Here is a 17,820-nt window from a genome sequence, read left to right on the forward strand (position 1 = left end):
GGTTACCCTTCTAGAAGTCAAGCTTTAAAAGGTTAAGGATGTATTCTCAAATTTCCTCTTAAAAACTATCATCTAGGGCAGCTAGGTGGCGCAGTGGATAGAGCACCGGCCCTGGAGTCAGGAGGACCTGAGTTCAAATCCAGCCTCAGACACTTAACACTTACTAGCTGTGTGACCCTGGGCAAGTCACTTAACCCCCATTGCCTCACCAAAAACAAAAACAAAAACAAAACTTATCATCTAACTCACACCCCCTCAAATTGAACAAAATAAGAAAAGACAAATGTCATTGTTGGAGAGAGGTATACTAGTACACTGCTGGTGGACCTGAGAACTGGTCCCAACATTCTGGAAACAATTTCAAATTATGTAAGAAAAGTCATTAAAAAGTCCATATCCTTGGATTCAGTGATCCTATGATGGGGCACATATACCCCAAGAAAGTCAGACAGGAAGAAAGGTCTTAGATGTACCAATATATTCATACTAGAACTTTTGTAGTAGAAGAAAACTGGAAACAAAGTGAATGCCCATCAACTGGGGGGGAGGGGGAATGGATGAAAAAATACTTTGGCAAATGGATTAATACAATTCAGAGAAATATAAAAACACTTCTGTTGTTCAGTTCTTTCAGTTATGTCCAACTCTTCCCGATTCCCTTATGGGTTTTTTTGGAAGAGATGCTGAATCAGTTTGCCATTTCCTTCTCCAGCTCATTTTACAAATGAGGAACTGAGGCAAACAGGGTAAAGTGACTTACCCAGGGTCACACAGCTACTAAGTATCTGAGGCCAGATTTGAACTCAGGAAGATGAGTCTTCCTAACTCCAAACCCGGGATTCTACCAACTGTGCTACCTAGCTGCCTCAGGAACTAATACAGAGTGGAGAAAACAGTACCAGGAGAATAATATATACAATAATTACATAAATATAAATAAAAACTCCAGAGAATAGCTAACATACTTTGTTAGAGAGTTAGGGGACAACTATGGATGTGAATCACTGCATAAACTGTCAGATGCAGTCACTTATCAATTGGTTTAAGTTGTTTCTTTGTTACAATCAATCTCAAGCACTTATTAAATTCTTATTATATGCTAGAAACTGTGCTAAGAACCAGGAATACCAAAGCAAAACCAATCCTTGTCCTCATGGAGTATATATAGTCTAATGGAAGATGCAACATGTATGTATCTCAGGAGAATGAAGACAAAAACATGATACAAGATATCTACAGAGGAATTTTAATTCTGTGAGGAGGTATTTATTGGGAAGTGGCCAGAAGTAGAAAAGGTCCTTAAAATTACTGTACACATACATAGAACTCCTCTTAACCCTCTTGATCCTGCCCCTGTGCAAAGTAATACTTGCTTCAATTTCTCATCAAACTAGCTCCTAAAGTTCCAGGGATGTCCTCATCCAGGATTCTGAGATAAGATAAACAACATCCCATCTCAATCACCCACATGTTAAATAAACTTCAATCCCATTTCCTCTCCATCTTCGCTCATCTGGACAATGGAATCCCTCATTTAACTCCAATCAGGCACACAGTGGAAGAGTACCAGGCCTGGAGTCAGGAAGACTCACCTTCCCAAGTTCAAATCTGGCCTCAGACCCTGACTAGCTGTGTGACCCTGGGCAAATGTTTGCCTCAGTTTCCTCATCTGTAAAATGAGCCGGAGAAGGACATGGCGAACCCCTCCAAGAGCTTTGCCAAGAAAACCTCAAACGGGGTCACAGAGAGGTGTGTGTGGGGGGGCGACAACTGAGAAAAGACTCAACAGCAGAAAGCTCCATTTGGGAGTCCTTATACCCCAGCCCCCGATGATTTCACTGGCTCCCTCTCCAGCTCCATTAAGCCTACTGTGAGGTGGCACCAAAAACAAAACAAAGCAAAACAAAAACCAGAAACAGCTTCTCAAGATCTAGGTTCTCTTTCCCTAATTTCACAAAATCTGTCTGACTATATGGAAGTTTCTCTATTCTTCTGATTACACTTTTATGGATCTTGTTCAAGTTCTGTCTTTTCCAAAGTAGTCTGAACTGAATGAGACAGCATGCATGGGCTGGCAGTAATATGCGCAGTTACCCCCACCAAGAGAATAAGCATTTTCTGTTTGGTTTCCAAAACTCTTCTTGATGATGTTCCTTGGCTTTTGTGACCAGGACACTCTGCCTGCCTGCACTGAGTTCTATTCTGGGTAAACCAATAGCTCAGAGATGATCATCTGATAAAAAAAGTTTGGATGGTGTTTCCCTGAGTATGTATATATACACCTGCCTGTACTGAAGCTCACCTACCAAGCCTTTGCCTATTCACATTTTTCTTCCTGTTGTAATAACAGCTCATAATTATAAAGCACTCTAAGGTGTGTGTGTGTGCTCGCGCGCGCACACGCACGCACACCATGTCACTGGATGCTCACAACATTGCTATGAAGCACAGAATAATTATTACTTTCACTTTACAGGTGAGGAAACAGGGTGAGAATAGCCAAGTGGCTTGCCATGGGGCACAAGGTAAGTGAGAAGGTTGCACTCGGAATACAGGTTATGTGACTGAGTCCAGAGTTCTTGCTAGCACTCCTGCCCATGATGGGGCCAAAAGTTGTTCTAAGAACATACAGGCTTTGACCAAAACTCTTGGTCATAAATGAGGTGGCAAGACTATTAATAGCTCTAGGCTTCCCAATTCTAGAGTACAGTACTTAAAGGTACAATGAAGACACACCCTTACTTTATTTATGGACTTTTTTAGCTTAAGTATCTTTAAAGAACGTTATTTTGTTGTACATCTAAAACTGCCTATTCCACATGGTTACAAGACAATTTTCTTTACCTTTAGCCTAAAATAGCCTTGGAACCTCCAAAACAGATCAATTCTAGAGGTGGTAAAATGCCCCTGATGGGCAGAGGTAACTTTCAAAATATTTCTATGATCCAACAAATTGTGTAAAACCTCTAGAAACAGATCATCAAGAACAAGGACCAAGCACACATTATCAAACTTTCTAAGATAAAAGCAAAACACTAAATATTTTTTAAAAAAAACCTTACAGAGAATAAATTCTTCTATTCTTTTGTTGGCCATCAATTTCATAAACAAATTTATTTCCTGGGTACCTACTATGGGTTTGACCCTGTAGGGGATACACTGCAATCTAAGAGCGAATTTGTATCCACAAATCATGGGGACACATTGTTAACACTCAGCACACAGTGTGCTGTTTGCAGTCAATAAATGTTAGAGAACTAATTCAATTTTTATACCACATGTAAACTTCACTCCACATATTTTCTAGGACCTAGACAGAAAAGTCCCTTTTCTGAATCCTGATGCTTATGCTTCCCCAAACTGAAGCTAATGTCACTTAAAGGCTCTTCTTCCCTTTGGGGCCAAGCAGAACACAAGTCACATGAATAATATTCAGAAAAATCTTAAGAGCATAAAAAGTATGTCTATGGGAATAAGGTCACAAAAATAAAATCTGAAATACAACTGCTTCTTTTCAGACATTCCACCTGTCTAGCCCTTGGTACATTATAATGAGCATGACTTCTAATGGCATGGAATAACAATAAGTGACTGGGGATCAGGAACCACTTTCCTATCACTGAGGAAATTACAAATTCACCAGCTACTTCACTGTCACGTGATGCTGGCCTTTCTCTGATAAACAGCCAGGATCAGGTCACTTGCCCAACCTGGACTTCTGCCAATGATTAAATCAAAAGTCCCACTGAGCACAACTAAGTCACTTTGCTTTAAACAAAGGGTGATGATATCTGCCAATAATTACCATTTCCTACTTTTAAGGACACAGTATCATCAGCAGTCACAAGGAATGCCATTCTAAAAGGAAATTGTCTAATATTTCTTATTTCACCTTAATAAGGATGGTATGTGCCACAAGGATGACAGGCCGCATGGTATAGCGCCAAGAGCACTGGATTCAGAGCCAGAAGCCCTGAGGTCCAATGCCATTTTTGTATGACCCAGGTGAGCCACTTCTCTCTGCATACAAGATAATTTCTACCATACCTTCCAGTGTTACAGAGCCTATGATTCATCGTCCATCCTCTCTCGCTATGGTGTCTAAGGATACAAAATTGCGCTGTGGAAAGTGACACACTGCTTACCTAAAGTTTACCTTGGAAACTGTTGACAAGGGCAAAATTCCTTGTATAGGAGAGATTACTGGAGAAGGGTTTGAATCTTAGCTTTTCTACATACTCACTGCCTGTGTGATCTGGGGAAAGTCACTTAACTTCCTGGGCCTTGGAAAAAAGAAGGTATATATCATTTCTAGGGTCTCTTCAAGCTCTAAATACTATGATCTCTGCCCACTGTGAATAGGACCTAAGTTTAAATGACCAAAACTTAGTAGAACAACGTAAATCCCAGTTAATACTCAACTGCTGTTAGCCTCCCTAACGGTTTCTATGAGCACCATAATCTTGACATCATCTAAGCATCTAATTTCACTTAGTTCTATCAAAAATTGAAGAAGACAAGCCAGTGCTCATTTACCAGCCACTACTTTGCTTCAAAATGGCAGAACACTCCCTTAGAGTAAAAGAGAAATGAGCAGCATTAGCCTGACCATTGACCCTGCCTGACCACTTGGGCTCCACCTGGGTTCCACCAACTCTTCAACAAAAGGAGGGAAACATGTTTCCTTCTCAGTCGAGCATTACACTGATTTGAATTCTGTTGTCTTTTAGTGGCATTCTCTTTATATTTGTTAGGTCCCTGTGTATATTACTGTCTTGGTTCTACTTAAATCATTCTGTATCAGGTCCTGCAAGTTTACCACACAGGATTTTATGACTGATGCTACAGGGAACAGAGAGCCACTGGACTTGATAGAGTAGGGGGATGATGGTCAGACCTGAACTTAACAGCTGAGTGGAGGACAGACTGGAGCGGCAGCAGGATAGCAGCGAAGTCAGAAGAGAAAAGGAGGGGAAAAATGGGAAACATTGGAAAGATAGAAGGACTACCTTGACAGAACTTGAAAACAGACTGAATAGGGTGTGAGAAAGTCAGCTGGGTGATAAGCATTTAAGTGCCTACTATGTCTGTGCTAGGTATAAAAAGAGGCACAAGGCAGTCTACCCTTAAGATCCTCCCAATCTAATGGGGGAGACAAGAAACAAACAAATAGGTACAAACAAGCTATATGGAGTACAAATAGAAAATAAATAAGAGAAGGAAGGCACCAGAGTTAGGAAAAACAGAGAAAGGCTTCCAAAAGATGGGATTTTAGCTGAAAGAAGCCAGGAAGAAGAGATGAGGAGGAAAGCATTCCAGGGACAGAGGACAACCAGAGAAAATGCCCAGACCTGAGAGATAGCATATCTAGTTCACGGAACAGCAGAAAGGCCAGTGAGGCATGAAGGGTTAAGGATGACCCCTGGGTAGTGAGCCTCAAGTGATTGGGAAGCCGGTGATTCCCTCAACAGGAACAGGAAAGTAAGGCTGAGGGGTGATATGGGGGGCTGGGGGGGGGATGTCAAGAAAAAATAATGAGTTCAGTGTTAGAGAGAGTAAGTTTGAGATACCTGTGGGACAATCAATTGGAGATGACCAAAAGGCATCTGGTGATGAATGACAAGAGCTCAGGAGTGGTCAGAGCTAGAGAAGCTGATCTGAGAATCATTTGCATAGATACAAGAGTTGAATTCACAGGAGCTCATATGTAGCATCTAGTTACATCTCAACAAGATAATAGAAGGGGAAGAAGGCCTAAAGGAGTCTTCTGTAGTGTTTTGTTTTTTTTTTTGTGGGGCAATGGGGGTTAAGTGACTTGCTCAAGGTCACACAGCTAGTAATTGTCAAGTGTCTGAGGCCGGATTTGAACTCAGGTCCTCCTGAATCCAGGGTTGGTGCTTTATCCACTGCGCCACCTAGCGGCCCCACCTAAAGGAGTCTTAAGGGATGCCCACCATAAGCAGGCACAACTTGAATGAAGATCCAGCAAAGGAGCACTCACGTAGGTAGGAGAACTGGGAGAGGGCAGTGTCATAAAGACCAAGAAAAAAGAGAATACCCAGGAGACAAGCATGATTAATATTATCAATGACTAGAGAGGTCAAGTAGGATAAGAACTGAGGAAAAAGGAATTGGGAAGAGAAGAATTTTATTTGGATGAGGTTGAAAGTCTAATGAAAACAGTTAGAAGGGACTGAGATGAGAGGAAGCAGATCCATCAACTGAAGATGGCTTTCTCAAGGAAGTTAGCCGTGAAATGGAAGAAAGATCTAGAATGATAGCAAGCAGGAATACATGGATCACATCAGGGTTTTTTTGGGTTTTTTTAAGGATAGGAGACATGGAATGTTTGTAAGCCAATAAAAATAGAGAAATTGATTAAAGATTAGTGAGAACATGAGAATGACAGAGGGAGTAACCAACTGGAGAAGATAGGAGAGAATGGAATCAGGAAAACACATAGAGAAGTTAGCCTTGGCTAACCTCTTCATGTGAGACAGAAGTAAAGGAGGAAAGATTACAGGATGGTATCTGAGTAATGTAAGAGAAGAGGAAGATCTTGGTGAATGGCCTCAGTGTTTTTCAGTGAAGTAGAAAGCAGGGTTCTCAGCTGATGGGGAGGAAGAGGAAATGGCATGAGAGGTTTGAGAGGGATAAAGGTTCAGACAATCAGTTGCAATGATTGGTAGAGTCAATCAATTGGGGGGGGGGTATGTAAAAGGATTCCCTTGCTGAAGAGAGGGCCCAGTAAACATTACTGAACATAAATTTGCAGTGGACCCAATCAGTAGTTTTCTCAAGCTTTGTTCAGAAGCATGAGAAGATGCATAAAAGCAGCAGATGGTGGGAATAATCCATGACTAAGTCTTGGCCAGGAGTGAACAGCAAGAAAATAATGGAACAAGGCACTGAAGTGTAGAGGATAGAAGAGAGTTGAATTGGTTCACCAAGGGTTGAGATAGGGAAGGGAGAAAGGTATAGACAGTGCAAGAGGAACAACCAGGGAAAGAAGTGAGAGGTGAACAGACTAGTAGTCTTGGTGAGCATAAAAAACAGGGTTATGGGTTCTAAAGACAGAGGAAGAATAAAGGACTATGATCAGACAAAGAAACTCAGTGGTATTTTTCCATTCCTTGTCTCAATTCTTTACTTCTTCAAGGAAAGAGGCTTCAGCTGGAGCAGAGCAGTATCAAGTGCACTGGACCAGACCTTCAGAAGACCTAGCTTGAAAGCCTGCATCAGTCACTAACTAGCTGTGTGATCTGGGGCAAGTCACTTCATGTCTCTGAGCCCTATTTTCCCAACCTACAAAATAAGCCTTGGATGAGATATTCTCTGAGGGCCCTCCCACAACAAAGACTCTCTGATTCATTGAGTCCAATGTTACCCTACTTATGCTTCCAGGAGTTATGCACAGTACCAGAACCTATAGCAAGAAACAAGGACAGTTTCACTAAGCTGTGCGTCTGGTTTGGGGTTTGTTTGTTTGTTTTTGAAGAAAAATAAATTAGGGAAGCATCTAAATGACAAAATTCAAGCAGCAGAAACAACTTTGGGGATTTCTTGCCAGCTTCATGTCTATCTCTGCTGAATAATAAAAAGACTTAAGAGCTGCAACTATTCTTTGCAATTAAAAAGGCCCTGAATTACAGAGGTGATTTCCCAAGCTAAGTAATAACAAGACAGTGTTGAAGGGTTGTTCTACAGCAGAGACTTGCCCCAGCTGGTAAATGTCAGAGGAAGGATTTGAATTGAGGTCTTCCTCCCCCCTGGCTCTGGTTATCCTACCAAGGAAAGTACATACACACCTCAAAGAAACACTAGTCATACTACCAAGAATAAAGGTATTTCACAGAATCACAATTTTAGAGCTGAAAAACAGTTGAAGGATCCAGAAGTCCCAACAACCTCATCTCAAAGTTAAAGCAACAGTCCTGAGCAGTGGGCTGACTTGTCCGATTTCCTACAAACTAATGCCGGAGCAGAGGCAAAAGCTCGGTTTTCCTGAATACCAATCCAGGGATCTTTCCAAATATTTGCATTTTAATAATAATAATACACATCTCCAATTCCATTCCCCCCAAACCTTCCACTTATGCTGTCCATAATTTGTATGTGAATGGTTATTTGCAAGTTGCCCCCTCCATCAGAAAGTGAGCTCCTTGCGGGTAGGAAGCATGCCTTTGGCCTTTCTTTGTATCCCCACATTTTATCGCAGTGCCGGGACACGACCACCAGAGGTGCCTCCCTGAGAAGCAGCAGCCACACAATAACAACTCATACTCACAGACTCTTCTCAAAATAACCTGGTGAGTTATGCATCCAACAAAGCTTTATTAAAGGACTAATAGGAACAAGGCATCACGGAAGGCACTGGGGAGATGATGAGTGCAAAGCAATCCCTACACTCAAAAAGTTTCAGTTTTACTTCATTATCCATCCGAGTTTCACAATAGCCAAGACCTCACCACTCCATATATGGCTTAGTCCAATAACCAGCTGGTCTCCTGGTCTCCAGTACCTCCTCACTCAACCCATCCGAGAAAAATGTTCTTCACTCAACATTTCCACTGTGCTGCTCTCCTGAGAAGAAGTCACCCAAGCACCTACTGCTGTAGGAAACAATACTTAGAATCAAGTAACCTGAGTTTGAATCCCAGTCCTAACAGTTACTGGCTGTTACACTGCAAGTAAGTCACTTAGCTTCTACCAAACTTGGTTTTCTCCTCTGTAAACTGTAAATGATAAAATGGGTATCACCTACCTAATAGGATGATTGTGGGAAAAGCACTGTGATCCTTCAAATGCCATGTTAAATTAAATATTCTATTTCCTGGTCCTTCAATGTCTTCAATCCACAGGTCCACCATTCTATCACTCACCTTCTTTCTCACGACTGCCCTACAAAGATATTCTTCTCTAGCTAAGTAAAGTCTACCTCCCAAGCCAAGCCCACACAACTTCTCCATTCAAACTCGGTGGGTTGTTTTTGTGGGTTTTTTTACCCTCCCTGCTGAATGCCTCTGACCTTACTTCCTCCCCCTCAATATTCAAGTCGGGTCCCCTCCTTTAAAAATCAACTCAAGATTTCCTTCCTTCAGCAAGTCTTCCTGTCATCCCTAACACTCTCAATCCACTATGAAGACACCTTTCTCAACATTCCCTCTGACTCACTGTCCTCGGCCATTATTCAAATCTGGACATTCCTTGGTAAGCACTGTCTATTTCGCAGACTGTATGTGATCTATATTCTCAACCAGACTGTAAATTTCTCAACCACAAGGGCAGTCACATTTAATATGACATTGCACATATAGAGGGCACCCAAGAAGTGATTCTGTGCCTGAGTGAAAATATCCTTATCAAGAAAGGAGAAGCCGAGTCTTCTTGTTCCCAGTTTTCTAACTGGTCAGTGAAGGCAGAAACTGTAAGTGGAGCTAAATCACAGCCAGAAGACAAATCTCATGCCAAATCTTGCTGGTCAATTCACTAGTCACTCAACAGATCCTTAGTGAGCACCTACTATGTGCAATCAATTATTCTCTCTTGCCTTTTTCAACACTGAAATGAACAAAATTCAACTTTCCAGGAAATATAATTAGTAGAAAATGAAGTCTGCCTCAGTACATGCTGAGTCTATAGATAAACTTTCAAAGGATGCTGGGATTCTGTAACAGAAAGAAATGATTTTTATTGCTAGACAGCTGCTTCTTATCGTGTTCCAGGGTGGGTGTGAACTAGCCCATAAATTAGTTTTCAGCCCCAGGGGAAAAGGGAACCTTGATTATTCTGGTCTGGTAAAAACCCAAAGCCTGCATTATCAAGGTGGGTACAGTTTACTCTCCTTGACACTCCTGTTGGCTTTCATCAATTAGCTCAATGGTCATGGCAATCATTCTACCTTGCACAGAAAAAGAGCCGAGTCAAGGCCCCTCTCGACAAGGGAGATAAAAGAACAAAAATCCAGCTACAGTCATTAGTACCCATAACTCCACTTTGGAGGTGGAGAAGAGAGTACATACTGAATTAATATATAACAAGTTGAATCGGGGTAGAGGGAGAAAAGAGAAAGGAGAATGGGAGAAATATTCTAGCAAACAAAACCAGAATCCAAAATATGCGAGTCTTTGAGAAGACTGAAACTAGCAAGTATAAAGACGATCCTTGTTGAGCATCCAGAAGTGTCCAGTTTGTCAGAGATTATATAAAATATTGGCAACTGACCAATGCCTAGTTTCCAGATTTTTTTTTTTGTAGTCAACAAAAGTAATTCAGTTTGTATAGGTTAAAAATATTCTACTCTTTGTCCTCAATTTGCTAGGAACAGATATTTTTAGCAAGAACCCAATCAACCTTATCAAAATCAAACATCAAAAATAGACTAGAGGAACACCGGAAGCAAACACCCTATTTTTAGCTCCTCTCCCTCTCTTCCCTGTCGTTACCCACCAAATCCTGACTGCAAAGCCCATGCACAAGTGCTCGGTTATTCCAGGCAGGTCCTCCTCGTGACCCTTTTTTTCCCTGAACACCTGAATGCAGAAAACACTCGATTGATTAAAGATTAATACTGCCGCAAAGCGTGACAGCTGCCTCTCGTCTGAGTGCTTTTGGGGAGGGGGAGAATAGGGAATGACAGAGAGCTTGCATCAGTATTCCTCTTGGGGATCTATTACATGGAAAGAAAATTGCTATTTCAATTCCCTTTTGTTGCTAAAAATAGCAGTCCCAATTGATTCCAGCAAACAGGGCACCGGCTGAGCAATGCCGAATTTAGCAACCACTGAAGTCCCAAAGAGTGAATGCTAACGCAGGCCAACACATGCCAGCTCATATCGAACAAAGAACAAAGAAGATAAGCATGCGTGCTGCAAGTTTAATAAGACAGCAGCAACTTCCTGCATTTTGATTAAAGCAAAACAGAGACAGTGGTGCAAAGTAAGAGAAGACCAATATGACCCGCACTCCCAGTCGCATTTAAATGGAAGTCATTTTGCTGGGAAAGAAAAGGATCTGTTCAGAAATGGCCTATTCAGTGCCAGGAATTCCATCGATTCCTTTTCAAAGCCACAAAATTTGCCAGCTGAAACATAATCCACACACACACGTACACACCCATCTATACAGGTGGTGTGTACACAACGTATAAATGAGTCACACGGGAAGCACAAGCAGCGGGCTTTTAAAGGAAGGGAAAGAGGGTGTGAAAACTGGGAATAGCTCAGGGAAGACAGCCCTAAGGGGGAGATTTCCAGGCAGGGCTGTCTTCACAGCCAGGCAGTGCCTCTAGCCAGTCCAAACTACCTTCCTCCACACCATCTGGCATATGTCGTGCTGCTTGCTTTGCTTGGTGTCTCTTGCCCGGGCTTGTACCAGACAGAGTCGTTTGGGTTAGGAAGTCTCTGCATTTAAAAAACGTAAATTCTTCTGGGAAGGCTGGGGGATGGGGGGGGGGGGGGGGGGGGGGAGGAGAATGGGGGAGGGGTTGAGCTATCAGTCATTCACACATTAAAGTGAATTACTTCCATAAGATTGCTTTTCTCTAGTTAAATAACTGCAATAAGAAAATGGACGTTTTGATGGGGAGGGAGCAAAGGGCTGAGGAGGAGCGTGTCCAGACCTGAGGAGAGAGATCCAGAAAGAGAAATGGAAGTAAAAGAGGGAGTTCATCTAAGGCCATCCCAGCAGCCAGGAAAAGGGTGAAAACTCTTCCTTCGCCACTTTTCTCCTGTACTAATTATCTCAACCACTGGATCCCAGAACCAAGATTAGCGCTACTGCTCCATTATCAATTAAATAGGGTCCTATCACCTGGCCTAGAAACTTACCCACCCAATCACAGAGTTCTTATGGAGAAAGGTTCTCTGAAGTCCAAACACCCAACTTACAAATGAACTTTTGAAACAATCCCTTTCTAAGTTGGAAATGGTCTATATAAAGGCAAATCCCATCATCCTTTCACAGATGGTGAAGGTATTCACCTCACACCCCCCACAAACATATCCAAGCAAAGTAATCCAAAGGCCAGAGAGTGCTGAGCATCAAATTTCCAGTTTACTAGGATGAACCAAATCAGGAGTACTCCACCAGCCAACAGAAAGAGGGCAGTCAGAGATGATTCAGCTCTAAGGATGGAAATATCTAGAAGTTGTAGTTGAAATGAAGACATGAGTCAGGGGAAAATACAGCAGGAATGATGTGAGCCCTCCCAAGCTGGCTCTAGCCTGACTTTTCAGGCTTAAAGCCCATGACTTCCTTCATTCATTCTCCAGTCTAGGCAAACAGGCCTTCCCGTTATTCTCCATCAATCTACCTCCCAACTGCAAGCCCCCCAACACCTGGAATGCCCTCCTATTTCACTCTCTCTTCTTAAGACCCCCTAGCTTCCTTCAAAACTCAGCTTAAGGGGCAGTTAGGTGGCACAGTGGATAAAGCACAGGCCCTGGATTCAGGAGGACCTGAGTTCAAATCTGGCCTCAGACACTTACTAGCTGTGTGACCCTAGGCAAGTCACTTAACCCCAATTGCCTTACTCAAAAAAAAAAAAAAAAAAAGACAGCTTAAGTACCACCACAGGCTGATTGATGTCCCCAGGTAGCCATCAAGGTCCTTTACCAGAGGCTTCCTCTCTCTCTTTCTCCCCACACCCTCCTAACCCCAGGTCTTCCAGAACTTCCTTTTTACTGCAGTTCAGACAATCTTCTAAGCATCCCTCCAACAAGACTTGCTAGATCCTACGCCCATGCTATTCCCCACACCTCAAATACTAAGTCAGATCTCAGTTCTAGTCCAATTTCCTTCTCTAAATGACTGTGGGACCGGAGACAGCTCACTCCATCACTGCGCCTGGCCATTCTCATGCACCAAAGCACCAAATCCAAGGGCCTATTCTTAAACCTCTTCCTCCTTGGCCTCTGCAGCCTTTGAGAGTGTGGCCCATCTCCTCCTTCTTTAGGCTCTCACACAGAGCTCTCTCCGGATTCTCCTATCTTAGCCCTTCCTCTCAATCTCCTTTGACAGGTCTTCACCCATGTCACACCCACAAGCAGGTGTCTTCCAAGGCTCTTTCTCAGGTTGCCTTTTACAGTGAAAAATTATTTCATTGGGGGGGGGGGTGTCTTATCAGTTCCCATGACTTCACTTATCTCTATGCAGATAATTCCCTTCCAGATCTCTATGGAAACCTAGTATCTCTTGGAAGATCCAGGCTGGTATCAACAAATGCCGATTGGGCATTTCAAATGGGTTGGCCCACAGGTAGCTCAAGTTCGATATATCCAAACCAGACCTCATCACCTTTCCCCTAAAAAACTCTCTTCTTCCTATTACTCAAGGACTTCTTCCCAGTTACTCAGGCCTACAACATCTGTCATTCTCAACTTCTAACACTCATTCCATGTATCCGATTTCTTGCTAAACTTTATCATCCCTCCGTTCACAACATTTCCTGTATATGCCCCCCTCCTCTCTATGCACATAGCTGCCACCCCAGTTCAGGCCCTTGTGTTGTTTAAAAATCTAAATATGGGTTCTAATCTGTCCCCCCAGTTTCTGGGGGAAACTGGCTAAAATCACTGATAAATTCACCAAGAGTTTAGGCTTTTAAGGGCTTATTAAAAGATAAAAGATAGTAAAGAGAGAAAGATTGAGAACAGATTTCTTATAGCATGGAAATCCTAGTCTTCCTAAACTCCCATGTGAAGTCCCGCCACCACACCGATCTCTCCAGCCAAAGAGGAAAAAGGTCCCCCACAGCATTCACTTCCTCTTTCATGTTCTCCCAGAAATGGGAGGTTCTTCAAGCTGATTGGCTAGCGTCATTCAAATTCATTGGTTCACTGGACCAATAGTAGTCTCGAGGTAAAGTTCAAAGTTTTTAAGCTTCTGAGAACAATACCCTCTTAAGTACCAGCCAGATGTGCTTATAATCTAGTTAACTGGAAGTAAGCCAGCCAGTCACTCTCACCCAATTCAGTCAGTTTAGATCAATCTCCAGGTGGAGTATCTGCTACCACATTCCATTATCTTGACACATCCTCATTGTGTCTCTCCTCTTGCAATCCATCCTCCACTCAGCTACCAAGGAGATTTTGATTAAGAACAGGTACTTCTGACCTGTACCCCTGTGTTCCCCCCCCACCCCCACCCCTCCTGCTCAGTGGGCTCTAAGGACTCTCTGTTACTCCTGTCTGGCATTTAAAGACCCCTTCCTACCTTTCATCCTCTCCATACACTCTACAATCCAACCACACGGGCCTAGGCTTTTGCACCTGCCGTCTCCCATGCCTAGAGTGATCTTCTGCCTCCCTCCCACCTCTCAGTTCACATCCAGCTTTCTGGAAGGGACCTTTCCCAATCCCCTCGGAGACCCCCTTCCATCTACTCAGTAGAAATCTTGGGGAGAACTGGTTACTTTCATGTTGTCCACTTCATTAGCACTCCTCCTGGAGGACTGTTTTTGCCTTTCTTTGTAAACCCAGTGCTCAGTACAAAGCTTGGCACATTGAACTTAATAAATGCTTGCTGATGATGGTGATAAATAAATGGACCCTCAGTAGATCTTTGCTTAACAAAGGGCAGGAAGACAGCAATAAATTCTGCTCATTTCAACAGAGGGGAGTTTGTGGAAACTTCTACATGACAACACAACGTAGAGAGGAGAAGGCAGGACTTGAAGTTAGCAAGAGTCTTGACATCAAAGCCCATCTCAAACAGGGCACATCACTCAACTTCTCTAACCCTCACTTTCCTCATCTGTAGAATGGGAACAGTAATGCTGAGAGCACTAAGCAATTCACAGAGACACGGTAAAGATCACAGAGCATCATGGATATAAGCTTTAAACTTTGATGTCAGCACCAGTTACTCCCACTGGTATTTCATCCAAGGTCTTCTGTTGGTGCAAGGCTTACCAAGACAAGACAGACCTACTGAGCCCCAGTGGAGTTTAGAGTTGTAAAGAATTGACTGTTATTTGAGGTTTTTATGGCCCCATCTTTTGACTGGAGTTTGAGGAGACCTCGGCACACGCACTGGCCTGGGACTCTCCAAACCTCACAGTACTCCACCCACTGGTTGTAGCCATCGCCATTGCGCTGGCACCTCACGTCATCGCCACTTGCCAACGCCTACATGGGCCTGGCAAAATTAGAATGATTTGAAGCCCAGTGAGGGCAGTCATGTGACTGTCAGAGCGGCCAGCCAATTGGTTGGGGGCTATGTGTGGTCAGCGTGGGGTCTGCTGGGAAGAAGGGAGGTTTTGTGCCATTCTAGCTGGAAGCTGGAAGGCGACAGGATGCTGCTGTGTATTCTCAGCTGATTCCTGGGCAGTGGTGTTGTTCAGGTTGTATGATTTCCCCTTCCCCATTTTATTTCCTTTCCCTTAGTCCTACTGATCCTGTTTGTGTTTGGGTTTTTTTTTAAGTTCATTCTTGTTAAATAAATCTTGCTCCATTTTGAGGGAGGCTGTTGGTTTCCTTCCTTGACCCAATATTGCAGCGAGCCGCCTAGCTAACACTCCTCAGTTAAAAATTAGTCCCTACAGCTAGGTGGCGCAGTGGATAGAGCACTGGCCTTGGAGTCAGGAGTACCTGAGTTCAAATCCAGCCTCAGACACTTAACACTAGCTGTGTGACCTTGGGCAAGTCACTTAACCCTAATTGCCTCACTAAATTAAAAAAAAAAAAACTACACACACACACAAAAAAAAATTAGTCCCTACACAGTCAATGGAGGAGGCAGGAGGGAAATGCAACCTATACTCAGACAAGGCAATCTAAGGAGGGAGAAAACAATTTAAAAAGTGGAGTTAGGGGGCGGCTAGGTGGCGCAGTGGATAGAGCACCGGCCCTGGAGTCAGGAGTACCTGAGTTCAAATCCGGCCTCAGACACTTAATACTAGCTGTGTGACCCTGGGCAAGTCACTTAACCCCAATTGCCTCACTGAAAAAAAAAAAAAAAAAAAAAAAAGAAGAAAAAAAAAAAAAAGAAAAAAAGTGGAGTTAGCATTGGGCAGAGGAAGGAGGGGAGTCCAGAGAAGGCTTCCAGAAGAGGTGGCAAATGGGCCAAGAAGTAAAGGAAAAAGGCAAGGATATCAAGGAAAAGAAACAAGGAATAAAGGGAGGCATTTTGGATGTGGAGAAGAACTTAAGCCAATGTAGTGAGTCGGACAATAGCAAGTCAAGTTTGAAAAATAGCCAGTGGTCTTTCGTCAGGAGCTCTTAATCTTTTTCCTCTGTCATGCACCCACTCTGGAGGTCTGTGAAGACTATAGACCCCTTCTCAGAATCATGGTTTTAAATGCATAAATTAAAATACATAGGGTTATAAATGGAAATACAATAACCCAAATAGCAGTGGTCGTGGGGAGAAGGACAACAACCCAAGTTCACAGAGTCCAGGTTAAGAACCCCTGGCTTATTATTATTATTATTATTATTATTATTATTATTATTTTGGTGAGGCAATTGGGGTTAAGTGACTTGCCCAGAGTCACACAGCTAGTAATTGTTAAGTGTCTGAGGTCAGATTTGAACTCAGGTCCTCCTAAATCCAGGGCTGGTGCTCTATCCACTGCACCACCTAGCTGCACCCTCCCCCCCCCACCCCCAGCTTATTTTATTTCTTCCAACTTTTCCTGCCCTCCACACCAAACCTTGGTACCAACCTCCACCCCCCCGCCCCCCCCCCAAATTTTTAAATACTTCCAAGCAGCGAAATGGATTTGTTATCAATTTGTTTCTTCTGAAGACGTTGTTGACAATCACTAGAAATGACTGAAACGTATAGACAATCCACAAGCCCCATCACAGGTTCCTGCGTATGAGACAGCTCCTCTTGGCCATTCCAATGATCCTCACTTGCTTGCAAGTGGCAGGGCGGCAGGGCATGTCCAGATCCCTAGCTGCATTCTCTATCCACGAGAAGACTTCTTCCTCCACCCCTCACTTTCATTACCTAATGAATACCCTGAGTGCAGAATTGAATCTAAAACCACTGCAGACACAAAAGCAACCCAGGTCAAGTTGATTTCTTGTTGAAAGTTTTGCCACTCTTTCCAAATGGAAGCTCCTTCGAAAGGACCATCTGGGGAGGGGCTCCAAGGAGGCACCATTATTTATGCAGACTTCTGCTTACCTCAGGCATGCTGAGAGAACCGATGCCATCTGCTAGTTTTAACTTCAGAGCCGCCTTCCCTCCCTGGAAGACTAGAGGTTCTCCATAAACATAACAGGTAGTAATAACCCATAACATGATCCTCACTGTTTGTCATTGTTCCGTCTATAGCCCATGCCCCAGGTCTGAGAGCATCTCTGTCACTGAATTAGCGGGGCTCTCGTCTGCCGCTTATGACATGATTCTCATCCAATAGCATTTATCAAGCACTTACTATTTGCCAGGCACTTGCTCATAGCACAAAAAGAAGCAAAAGACAGTTTCTGCCCTAAAGGAGCTCACACTCTAACAGAGGAGTTAATAAGCTGCATACAGGATAAAGGGGAAATAAATAAGAGAAAAAGCATCCAATTAGGAGAAGCTGGGATCTTAATTGGGACTCGAAGGAAGCCAGGGAAACCAGGAGAGAGAGACAAGCAATGGGAGACGGCCAGAGAAAATGCCCAGAGCCGAGAGATGGCAAGAACGCCAGCAGTGAGGCTCCAAGAGTGCATGGCGAGGAGTAAGGGGTGAGAGGATGTGAGAGGTCAGAGCAGCCTAGATCCTGGAGAGCTTTCAGTGCCAAACAGAGGATTCTGTACTTGACCCGAGTGGCAACAGGGAGCTGCTGGAGTTTACTGAGAGAGTGGGGTGACAAGGTCAACT

At 43.4% G+C, this 17,820-nt stretch overlaps 1 protein-coding gene across 1 annotated transcript in view; it reads right to left on the reverse strand.

Moving 5' to 3' along the window:
• Positions 1-17,820, reverse strand: part of HSD17B12 (hydroxysteroid 17-beta dehydrogenase 12) — a 140,338-nt gene that overhangs the window by 85,572 nt on the left and 36,946 nt on the right. The window lies entirely within an intron of this gene.

Source organism: Dromiciops gliroides, chromosome 6 (genome assembly GCF_019393635.1).
Source record: "Dromiciops gliroides isolate mDroGli1 chromosome 6, mDroGli1.pri, whole genome shotgun sequence".
In the NCBI taxonomy this organism is placed as follows: domain Eukaryota; kingdom Metazoa; phylum Chordata; class Mammalia; order Microbiotheria; family Microbiotheriidae; genus Dromiciops; species Dromiciops gliroides.